General features: G+C 45.8%; 1 non-coding gene across 1 annotated transcript; it reads right to left on the bottom strand.

Annotated features, from left to right (window-relative positions):
- Positions 1–2,578: 2,578 nt before the first annotated feature.
- On the bottom strand, positions 2,579–2,651 carry trnav-gac (transfer RNA valine (anticodon GAC)). The gene has a single exon. It is a non-coding gene; the product is annotated as a tRNA-Val (tRNA).
- Between the last annotated feature and the right edge of the window lie 7,437 nt (positions 2,652–10,088).

The raw sequence follows: 10,088 nt of genomic DNA, 5'->3' as shown, positions 1-10,088 counted from the left end.
AACACTGGCTTTAAAGGATTACTTTTTAGCGGAGTTTTCCATCGCAGTCTGTGGCACAATCGTTTAGTCTGTTCGACTGCTCACGGGAAAGGTAGGATTGTGAAACACTGCAGATACGAACGACTTCCTTAATTTTGCCCCGACTGACCATACTCCGTGAAATTTTCCCAGACCTCAACTGAGGAGTTTTGCTGCTCGAAGTTACCTCAGAAACCCTGTTAACTCGTAATGTGCTGAGCGAATCGCAAAACAGAAAGCATTTTTCACGGAACACAAACACAACTAGCATGCCGAATGCATTTTCAGACAGAGAGATGCATGAATGCTAAATGTGTCACAGTCCGAGGGCATGAGTCATAAAGTAATCTCACAACTAACAACAGGGCAATTCCAAACTACTCTTTCAAACATACTGCAGCGTTAGTGCACCACCACTTTCCAGACAATGCTGAAAAGAGAGATAGAAAGAACATCATAAGAACGGGCCATAAAAAGTGAATTTCACCAATCACAGTCTCGATTAGATTACCTTTTCCTTCTGATGTCTCCAGGACGGAAATGAAGGAAATGGGAGAAATTCAATAACATATGACACCGAAATTCATTGGAACGATTTTCCCATTGGACAGAAAACCAAATAATGACGAGTCGAGTCACTGCAGGACTTTGTTTCACAACAGCGATGAAATAATAGTCTCCATTCGGTTCCAGTAAAAGCACAAATTGCCTGGAACAGCAGAGCTGTTTGCGATTTTCCGCGCGGGAGGCGAACGCGATCATGACAGCAGAGACACTTGGACACTTCGGTCAAATAACCATGAGCTGGTAGACATTACTACAATTTCGATTCTTGCTTTGCTAAATGATTTCACACATTGCTCGAAACAGGACGACTTTCACGTTTACACGGAACACGAAACACACCTGACTACAGGGAAAATGCACAAAGCTGAGCAGGCCGTGTTCCACATCAAACCGTGCAGCATTTATTCAGTCACTGTGTCTGTTTTGCAGAAGAAGGGTCCCAAAGAATGTTCTCCACCCTAAAACCGGAGGTCGCATTACAATCCGAGAACGACAGATCACATTGTGAGCATGCTCTGACCTCGGGGCCGGTTCGAGATGCCACTTTCCGAGCCTTTTACTTTAACCGTGCAATTTGCTGCAGAGATGTTCACTCCTGGACATGAGCCAAGTGGATGCCAACTGAGTCGGAAACCTGTGCGGGAATCGACGAGAAGCGATTCAATAAATTTTGCTAACTTCCATGGTGCTTATTGGAAATGCAGTTTCTGTTCAAGTCAATCGAAAAGGCAGTTTCTGAACATAGTAACAGAAGTCAAAAGGTAATTACCTCACCCCACCCCCACTCCGGAAGAGGTGCTAACTGCCCTTGAGTGCTTTTCGATCTCGATGTGAAGAGCTCACACGCCTCTGAGTCACCTTCAAGTCACTGTTTGCGGAGTGAATCACAAAGATAGACTTTTACCAGAGCTGCAACCGCCTCACTTCCCCACTCGCTCTCCCCGTTTACATTTTCCAGCTCGTCAGTGATTTAAAGAAAACCAAATGCATGCGATGTCATTCTGTAGCCTCTCTGTCGATTCCTCCGTTTCAGTTCCAACATGGCTTAGATCTCGGGGCGCACCTTAATATTAGCGGCGCTATGAAAGCACAAGTTCAAAGGTTCCTCTGAGAGTGTAAATTATTTCATTGCTGTTGCTGATTGAATGAGCCACTAACGTGCGAACTGCCCCAAAATATGATTCAGGAATCTGGTACCAACTCTCGCGCGTTGAATAACGACACACAGCTTCCAAATGAGGCCTTTCAGAGGCGACTTTGGGGTACATTTGACAGACAGACAAGTTCAGGAATCCGTGGTGCGCCGTGACACCAGCGCAGCAGCTTCTTCCCTGCCTTTGAACCGGGCCGCCTGCGCAAGGAATGCAAATGCGGTACTGCTTTTCGTGGAAGGATCAGAACGCGGCAAGGACACTCTCAAACAGAATGGCATATGCATCAGAACCAGGTTGGAGAAAAACTTTATAATGCTTTACACAGTAATGAAACGTATAGGCTTATGAAAGGACTGGACACTCTGGCTGGAGGGAACATATTTCCTTTGATGGGGGAGTGCCGAACCAGAGGACACAACTTAAAAATACGGGGTAGACCATTTCGGACAGAGATGAGGAGAAACTACTTCACCCAGAGAGTGGTGGCTGTGTGGAATGCTCTGCCCCAGAGGGCAGTGGAGGCCCAGTCTCTGGATTCTTTTAAGAAAGAATTGGCTAGAGCTCTTAAAGATAGTGGAGTCAAGGGGTATGGAGATAAGGCTGGAACAGGATACTGATTAGGAATGATCAGCCATGATCATATTGAATGGTGGTGCAGGCTCGAAGGGCAGAATGGCCTACTCCTGCATCTATTGTCTATTGTCTAAATGGAGTTGCCTTACATTTCACTATGAGAGCAGATTCTTTCAAGCAAATTCGAAGGCAGGTTTGCAGATGGGAAAGCAAGCAAGAAAGCTCCGTTCTTGTCCATGTGAAAGGCTGCAGTTGACGAACAAAGCCGTTTCTGCCCAGTTTCGAACTGGGGACCTTTCGCGTGTCAGGCGAACGTGATGACAACTACACTACAGAAACCAGCCGAGGGCGCCGCCCGGCGGCGCTCTGGCATCCAGCACTGAAAGTTGAAGGCATTCTGTTTCCAATCGCTCGTTGTTGTCCAGCGTAATTGACATCATGAAAACGATAAAAAAAAGGACACGTGAAATTGATGACAATATATAGACAATGATTTCGTCAATGTTTGGACCGTAGGGCGAGGTGGAATAAGCTGGGACGACTTTCCCTGCAGCGGAACGGCTGCGATATGATCTTATGGAAGGGTTGTAAACTGAGTATTTCTGTGTTTTACCCAAATTGGGGTGAGTTGAAAACTCGAGAGCATAGGTTTAAGGTGAGTGGGCTGAAATTGACAAACGACCTGAGGCACATTTCCCACACAGAAGGTTGTGCGTGTATGGAATGAGCTCCCAGAGGAAGTGGAGGAGGCTATTACACTCAGAAAATTGCAAAGGTAATCGGATGAGTTTCTGGACAGGATGGGTTTAGAGGGATTGGGGCCAAATGCTGGGCAACGGGACTTGTTTAATTTTGGTTATGTGGTGAGCATGGATGAGATACACCTAAATATCTGTTTCCACGCCGTGTACCCCCATAACGTCTTGTTGCTAACACTGGCTTTAAAGGATTACTTTTTAGCGGAGTTTTCCATCGCAGTCTGTGGCACAATCGTTTAGTCTGGTCGACTGCTCACGGGAAAGGTAGTATTGCGAAACACTGCAGAAAGGAACGACTTCCTTAATTTTGCCCCGACTGACCATACTCCGTGAAATTTTCCCAGACCTCAATTGAGGATTTTTGCTGCTCGAAGTTACCTCAGAAACCTTGTTAACTCGTAATGTGCTGAGCGAATCGCAAAACAGAAAGCATTTTACACGGAACACAAACAAAACTGGCATGCCGAAGGCATTTTCAGACAGAGAGATGCATGAATGCTAAATGTGACACAGTCCGAGGGCATGAGTCATAAAGTAATCTCACAACTAACAACAGGGCAATTCCAAACTACTCTTTCAAACATACTGCAGCCTTAGTGCACCACCACTTTCCAGACAATGCTGAAAAGAGAGATAGAAAGAACATCATAAGAACGGGCCATAAAAAGTGAATTTCACCAATCACAGTCTCGATTAGATTACCTTTTCCTTCTGATGTCTGCAGGACGGAAATGAAGGAAATGGGAGAAATTGAGTAACATATGACACCGAAATCCATTGGAACGATTTTCCCATTGGACAGAAAACCAAATAACGACGAGTCGAGTCACCGCAGGACTTTGTTTCACAACAGCGATGAAATAATAGTCTCCATTCGGTTCCAGTAAAAGCACAAATTGCCTGGAACAGCAGAGCTGTTTGCGATTTTCCGCGCGGGAGGCGAACGCGATCATGACAGCAGAGACACTTGGACACTTCGGTCAAATAACCATGAGCTGCTAGACATTACTACAATTTCGATACTTGCTTTGCTAAATGATTTCACACATTGCTCGAAACAGGACGACTTTCACGTTTACACGGAACACGAAACACACCTGACTACAGGGAAAATGCACAAAGCTGAGCAGGCCGTGTTCCACATCAAACCGTGCAGCATTTATTCAGTCACTGTGTCTGTTTTGCAGAAGAAGGGTCCCAAAGAATGTTCTCCACCCTAAAACCGGAGGTCGCATTACAATCCGAGAACGACAGATCACATTGTGAGCATGCTCTGACCTCGGGGCCGGTTCGAGACGCCACTTTCAGTGCCTTTTACTTTAACCGTGCAATTTGCTGCAGAGATGTTCACTCCTGGACATGAGCCACGTGGATACCAACTGAGTCGGAAACCTGTGCGGGAATCGACGAGAAGCGATTCAATAAATTTTGTTAACTTCCATGGTGCTTATTGGAAATGCAGTTTCTGTTCAAGTCAATCGAAAAGGCAGTTTCTGAACATAGTAACAGAAGTCAAAAGGTAATTACCTCACCCCACCCCCACTCCGGAAGAGGTGCTAACTGCCCCTGAGTGCTTTTTGATCTCGATGTGAAGAGCTCACACGCCTCTGAGTCACCTTCAAGTCTCTGTTTGCGGAGTGAATCACAAAGAAGGACTTTTACCAGAGCTGCAACCGCCTCACTTCCCCACTCGCTCACCCCGTTTACATTTTCCTGCTCGTCAGTGATTTAAGGAAAACCAAATGGGTACGATGTCATTCTGTAGCCTCTCTGTCGATTCCTCCGTTTCAGTTCCAACATGGCTTAGATCTCGGGGCGCACCTTAATATTAGCGGCGCTATGAAAGCACAAGTTCAAAGGTTCCTCTGAGAGTGTAAATTATTTCATTGCTGTTGCTGATTGAATGAGCCACTAACGTGCGAACTGCCCCAAAATATGATTCAGGAATCTGGTACCAACTCTCGCGCGTTGATTAACGACAGACAGCTTCCAAATGAGGCCTTTCAGAGACGACTTTGGGGTACATTTGACAGACAGACAAGTTCAGGAATCCGTGGTGCGCTGTGACACCAGCGCAGCAGCTTCTTCCCTGCCTTTGAACCGGGCCGCCTGCGCAAGGAATGCCAATGCGGTACTGCTTTTCGTGGAAGGATCAGAACGCGGCAAGGACACTCTCAAACAGAATGGCATATGCATCAGAACCAGGTTGGAGAAAAACTTTATAATGCTTTACACAGTAATTAAATGGAGTTGCCTTACATTTCACTACGAGAGCAGATTCTTTCAAGCAAATTCGAAGGCAAGTTTGCAGATGGGAAAGCAAGCAAGAAAGCTCCGTTCTTGTCCATGTAAAAGGCTGCAGTTGACGAACAAAGGACTTTCTGCCCAGTTTCGAACTGGGGACCTTTCGCGTGTTAGGCGAACGTGATGGACACTACACTACAGAAACCAGCCGCGGTCGTCGCCCTGCGGCGCAGTGGCATCTAGCACTGAAAGTTGAAGCCATTCTCCGTTTCACCTTTCTGTTTCCAATCGCTCGTTGTTGTCCAGCGTAATTGACATCTTGAAAACGTTAAAAAAGACACGTGAAATTGATGACAATTTATACACAATGATTTCGTCAATGTTTGGACCGTAGGGCGAGGTGGAATAAGCTGGGACGACTTTCCCTGCAGCGTAACGTCTGCGATATGATCTTATGGAAGGGTTGTAAACTGAGTATTTCTGTGTTTTACCCAAATTGGCGTGAGTTGAAAAATCGAGAGCATCGGTTTAAGGTGAGTGGGCTGAAATTGACAAACGACCTGAGGCACATTTCCCACACAGAAGGTTGTGCGTGTATGGAATGAGCTCCCAGAGGAAGTGGAGGAGGCTATTACACTCAGAAAATTGCAAAGGTAATCGGATGAGTTTCTGGACAGGATGGGTTTAGAGGGATTGGGGCCAAATGCTGGGGAACGGGACTGGTTTAATTTTGGTTATGTGGTGAGCATGGATGAGATACACCTAAATATCTGTTTCCACGCCGTGTACCCCCATAACGTCTTGTTGCTAACACTGGCTTTAAAGGATTACTTTTTAGCGGAGTTTTCCATCGCAGTCTGTGGCACAATCGTTTAGTCTGTTCGACTTCTCACGGGAAAGGTAGTATTGTGAAACACTGCAGAAACGAACGACTTCCTTAATTTTGCCCCGACTGACCATACTCCGTGAAATTTTCCCAGACCTCAATTGAGGAGTTTTGCTGCTCGAAGTTACCTCAGAAACCCTGTTAACTCGTAATGTGCTGAGCGAATCGCAAAACAGAAAGCATTTAACACGGAACACAAACAAAACTGGCATGCCGAATGCATTTTCAGACAGAGAGATGCATGAATGCTAAATGTGACACAGTCCGAGGGCATGAGTCATAAAGTAATCTCACAACTAACAACAGGGCAATTCCAAACTACTCTTTCAAACACACTGCAGCGTTAGTGCACCACCAACTTTCCAGACAATGCTGAAAAGAGAGATAGAAAGAACATCATAAGAACGGGCCATAAAAAGTGAATTTCACCAATAACAGTCCCGATTAGATTACCTTTTCCTTCTGATGACTCCAGGACGGAAATGGGAGAAATTCAATAACATATGACACCGAAATTCATTGGAACGATTTTCCCATTGGACAGAAAACCAAATAACGACGAGTCGAGTCACCGCAGGACTTTGTTTCACAACAGCGATGAAATAATAGTCTCCATTCGGTTCCAGTAAAAGCACAAATTGCCTGGAACAGCAGAGCTGTTTGCGATTTTCCGCGCGGGAGGCGAACGCGATCATGACAGCAGAGACACTTGGACACTTCGGTCAAATAACCATGAGCTGCGAGACATTACTACAATTTCGATTCTTGCTTTGCTAAATGATTTCACACATTGCTCGAAACAGGACGACTTTCACGTTTACACGGAACACGAAACACACCTGACTACAGGGAAAATGCACAAAGCTGAGCAGGCCGTGTTCCACATCAAACCGTGCAGCATTTATTCAGTCACTGTGTCTGTTTTGCAGAAGAAGGGTCCCAAAGAATGTTCTCCACCCTAAAACCGGAGGTCGCATTACAATCCGAGAACGACAGATCACATTGTGAGCATGCTCTGACCTCGGGGCCGGTTCGAGACGCCACTTTCAGTGCCTTTTACTTTAACCGTGCAATTTGCTGCAGAGATGTTCACTCCTGGACATGAGCCACGTGGATACCAACTGAGTCGGAAACCTGTGCGGGAATCGACGAGAAGCGATTCAATAAATTTTGTTAACTTCCATGGTGCTTATTGGAAATGCAGTTTCTGTTCAAGTCAATCGAAAAGGCAGTTTCTGAACATAGTAACAGAAGTCAAAAGGTAATTACCTCACCCCACCCCCACTCTGGAAGAGGTGCTAACTGCCCTTGAGTGCTTTTTGATCTCGATGTGAAGAGCTCACACGCCTCTGAGTCACCTTCAAGTCTCTGTTTGCGGAGTGAATCACAAAGAAGGACTTTTACCAGAGCTGCAACCGCCTCACTTCCCCACTCGCTCACCCCGTTTACATTTTCCTGCTCGTCAGTGATTTAAGGAAAACCAAATGGGTGCGATGTCATTCTGTAGCCTCTCTGTCGATTCCTCCGTTTCAGTTCCAACATGGCTTAGATCTCGGGGCGCACCTTAATATTAGCGGCGCTATGAAAGCACAAGTTCAAAGGTTCCTCTGAGAGTGTAAATTATTTCATTGCTGTTGCTGATTGAATGAGCCACTAACGTGCGAACTGCCCCAAAATATGATTCAGGAATCTGGTACCAACTCTCGCGCGTTGAATAACGACAGACAGCTTCCAAATGAGGCCTTTCAGAGACGACTTTGGGGTACATTTGACAGACAGACAAGTTCAGGAATCCGTGGTGCGCTGTGACACCAGCGCAGCAGCTTCTTCCCTGCCCTTGAACCGGGCCGCCTGCGCAAGGAATGCAAATGCGGTACTTCTTTTCGTGGAAGGATCAGAACGCGGCAAGGACACTCTCAAACAGAATGGCATATGCATCAGAACCAGGTTGGAGAAAAACTTTATAATGCTTTACACAGTAATTAAAAGGAGTTGCCTGACATTTCACTACGAGAGCAGATTCTTTCAAGCAAATTCGAAGGCAGGTTTGCAGATGGGAAAGCAAGCAAGAAAGCTCCGTTCTTGTCCATGTAAAAGTCTGCAGTTGACGAACGAAGCAGTTTCTGCCCAGTGTCGAACTGGGGACCTTTCGCGTGTTAGGCGAACGTGATGACTACTACACTACAGAAACCAGCCGCGATCGCCGCCCTGCGGCGCAGTGGCATCCAGCACTGAAAGTTGAAGCCATTCTCCGTTTCACCTTTCTGTTTCCAATCGCTCGTTGTTGTCCAGCGTAATTGACATCTTGTAAACGTTAAAAAAGACATGTGAAATTGATGACAATATATAGACAATGATTTCGTCAATGTTTGGACCGTAGGGCGAGGTGGAATAAGCTGGGACGACTTTCCCTGCAGCGGAACGGCTGCGATATGATCTTATGGAAGGGTTGTAAACTGAGTATTTCTGTGTTTTACCCAAATTGGGGTGAGTTGAAAACTCGAGAGCATAGGTTTAAGGTGAGTGGGCTGAAATTGACAAAGGACCTGAGGCACATTTCCCACACAGAAGGTTGTGCGTGTATGGAATGAGCTCCCAGAGGAAGTGGAGGAGGCTATTACACTCAGAAAATTGCAAAGGTAATCGGATGAGTTTCTGGACAGGATGGGTTTAGAGGGATTGGGGCCAAATGCTGGGGAACGGGACTTGTTTAATTTTGGTTATGTGGTGAGCATGGATGAGATACACCTAAATATCTGTTTCCACGCCGTGTACCCCCATAACGTCTTGTTGCTAACACTGGCTTTAAAGGATTACTTTTTAGCAGAGTTTTCCATCGCAGTCTGTGGCACAATCGTTTAGTCTGTTCGACTGCTCACGGGAAAGGTAGTATTGTGAAACACTGCAGATACGAACGACTTCCTTAATTTTGCCCCGACTGACCATACTCCGTGAAATTTTCCCAGACCTCAATTGAGGAGTTTTGCTGCTCGAAGTTACCTCAGAAACCCTGTTAACGCGTAATGTGCTGAGCGAATCGCAAAACAGAAAGCATTTTTCACGGAACACAAACAAAACTGGCATGCCGAATGCATTTTCAGACAGAGAGATGCATGAATGCTAAATGTGTCACAGTCCGAGGGCATGAGTCATAAAGTAATCTCACAACTAACAACAGGGCAATTCCAAACTACTCTTTCAAACATACTGCAGCGTTAGTGCACCACCACTTTCCAGACAATGCTGAAAAGAGAGATAGAAAGAACATCATAAGAACGGGCCATAAAAAGTGAATTTCACCAATCACAGTCTCGATTAGATTACCTTTTCCTTCTGATGTCTCCAGGACGGAAATGAAGGAAATGGGAGAAATTCAATAACATATGACACCGAAATTCATTGGAACGATTTTCCCATTGGACAGAAAACCAAATAACGACGAGTCGAGTCACCGCAGGACTTTGTTTCACAACGGCGATGAAATAATAGTCTCCATTCGGTTCCAGTAAAAGCACAAATCGCTTTGGAACAGCAGAGCTGTTTGCGATTTTCCGCGCGGGAGGCGAACGCGATCATGACAGCAGAGACACTTGGACACTTCGGTCAAATAACCATGAGCTGCTAGACATTACTACAATTTCGATTCTTGCTTTGCTAAATGATTTCACACATTGCTCGAAACAGGACGACTTTCACGTTTACACGGAACACGAAACACACCTGACTACAGGGAAAATGCACAAAGCTGAGCAGGCCGAGTTCCACATCAAACCGTGCAGCATTTATTCAGTCACTGTGTCTGTTTTGCAGAAGAAGGGTCCCAAAGAATGTTCTCCACCCTAAAACCGGAGGTCGCATTACAATCCGAGAACGACAGATCACATTGTG

This window comes from Chiloscyllium punctatum, chromosome 24 (genome assembly GCF_047496795.1).
Source record: "Chiloscyllium punctatum isolate Juve2018m chromosome 24, sChiPun1.3, whole genome shotgun sequence".
NCBI lineage: Eukaryota > Metazoa > Chordata > Chondrichthyes > Orectolobiformes > Hemiscylliidae > Chiloscyllium > Chiloscyllium punctatum.
The sequence above is the reverse complement of the archived record's forward strand: the minus strand, read 5'-3'. Positions and strand labels throughout refer to the sequence as shown.